General features: G+C 37.4%; 1 long non-coding RNA gene across 1 annotated transcript in view; it reads right to left on the bottom strand.

Annotated features, from left to right (window-relative positions):
* The window catches only part of LOC128249684 (uncharacterized), a 10,657-nt gene extending 9,333 nt beyond the window's left edge, over positions 1–1,324 (bottom strand). The window contains exons 1-2 of the long non-coding RNA XR_008265798.1: positions 1,149–1,324; positions 129–204 (exon numbers count right to left, since the gene is read on the bottom strand). This is a non-coding gene — a long non-coding RNA (uncharacterized LOC128249684). The remainder of the gene's footprint in view (positions 1–128; positions 205–1,148) is intronic.
* Positions 1,325–2,203: the final 879 nt, after the last annotated feature.

Genomic DNA, 2,203 nt, shown 5'->3' with positions numbered 1-2,203 from the left:
GTTCTTTGCAGCAAAACTTTGTCTCTCTTCTAAGGATTTTGTCATGGCTACAGATGTTACAAAGTATTGATAAGACATCAGCAAATATTTGCATCCCAAGCAAGATTTGATATAAGGCACGGATTTACCTGCTTGTTTATTTCTTCATTTTTTTCTTCGTTTTGTTAATTAACAGCAGGTGTGTACATCCATGGAGGTCCCTGACTAGGATTTTAAAATAAAGTTTATTAGTATATTGTGGAAGTTGAAAAAGACAGAAAAAAAAAAGAGAAAAAAGAAAAAAGAAAACCCCAAACAGTACAGGAACTTAATGAAAGCTACCAGTAACGAAATACTCCTAAATTTCCTGAGACAGTGGAGGAGGCAGAGGAGAAGGTAGAGGAGGAGTAGTGAGAGAAATTTTGTTATGGCTGCAGGTTGCTATGTAATTAGACATAAAATGGCAGAAAACGAGAAAAAGAAAAACAATGCCTGATGTCAGGGTTAAGTAGCAGTGTCAGATAGATACAGTTGCCCCAGAGATGATGGAAACTTGAAGAAAACAAAAACTGAGATAAATAAAGGTTTCAATAAACATGAAAGAAAGTTAATGTTGTTAGTAATTAGGAGACATAAAAATCAGTGAATCACCACCACGTCTTAACACCTGGACGTGCTGCACATGTGTATGCATGTAGGTGGGTGTATGTGCATGTACATGTGCATGTGTGTCTGTGTATGCACACAGGTGTGTTAGAGCGCTTGTGTGTGTTGTAACCCTCAAGTTGTAACAGTTTCTCGTCAATTTAGTTAATTTCTCAGAAGTTGATTGGACTGGTGTAAGCAGTTTTCTTCTCTAACTCTTCATTATGATACTTTTTGCTTGTTCTACAATTTATTTCCTATCCTATGTTTGAAATTGAAGAGATTGTATTTACAAGAGATGAAGACTGTTTTTGTTAGTTTCACCAAAAGGTAATGGAACAATTACACCGTTCCATTCAGGAATCATCATTCCAAATGAATGACATAAAGAAGATATTTACATTCTTCATTATGTATTACCTCCTGGGCAGGCTGGCGCTTACTGTCATAGTATGATATTAAAGCCACTGATCACCAATCTATATATTCAAAGACACTTGTAAATAATGTATAATTATTGATACCTTGCTCTAGTGCATGTATTCTTTCTTTTCTTTATATATGGAAGGAATCATCACCATCATTTTAATGTCTGTTTTCATGCTGCCATGGGTTGGACGGTTTGACCAGAGCTGGTAAGCTGAGGGACTGCACGAGATTCCAGTCTGACTTGGTATGGTTTCTATGACTGGATGCCCTTCCTCTGGCCAAGTAAAAAATATGAAGTGCTTCACAAATTTGGCTGCTATCCTTGCACAGGAAGGGTGAAAGGCAAAGTCGACCTTGATGGAATTTGAACTCAGGATGTAAAGACAGATGAAATGCCATTAAGCAATTTGTCTGGCATGCTAATGATTCTGCCAGCTCACCACCTTAATAATGATAATAATGAAGGCATGTGTGTAGAATCATTAGCATTACACAGAATGCTTAGCAGTATTTCGTTTATCTTTAAGTTCTGAGTTCAAATTCTGCCAAGGTCAACATAGCCTTTCATCCTTTTGGAGGTGATAAATTACATACTAGCCAAGAATTTGCTGCAACATAATCAACTTGATCCCCCTCCCTTCTAAAATTGCTGGCCCATGCCAAAATTCGAAAGAATTATGGTTCCTTTTGTTATTGTTATTATCATAACTAAGGTGATGAGCTGGTAGAACGGTTCTTTATGTTCTAAGTTCCAATTCCACCAATATTGACTTTTCCTTTTATCCTTTCAGGGCCAAAATAAGTACCAGTTAAACACTAGGGTCAATGCAATTTACTAAAATCCTTCACTCAAAATTCCAGACCTTGTGCATATAGCAGGGAGAATTATTACTGAGCGAGTGAGCAGTGTATGTTGTCAAAGTAACTCTGGTGTACAAATATATAAAGTCCAATATACCTATCATGACTACCAGTCCGATAAGGGTACAAGAGGCACATGCATCACAACCGTATGTGCACGATATGGTGATTTCATATCAAGATAAACAGTGCATGACCTTTCAAGTAGGGCCCAGTTAGCATTTTGTTCAGGTCAAGTGGCCCACCATGCTCAAAAGTCCCTGAATAAGGGTTGTTTAAGGATGATGAA

The sequence above is a fragment of the Octopus bimaculoides genome, chromosome 17 (genome assembly GCF_001194135.2).
Source record: "Octopus bimaculoides isolate UCB-OBI-ISO-001 chromosome 17, ASM119413v2, whole genome shotgun sequence".
Classification (NCBI taxonomy): domain Eukaryota; kingdom Metazoa; phylum Mollusca; class Cephalopoda; order Octopoda; family Octopodidae; genus Octopus; species Octopus bimaculoides.
This window is presented reverse-complemented; position numbering and strand designations above follow the sequence as displayed.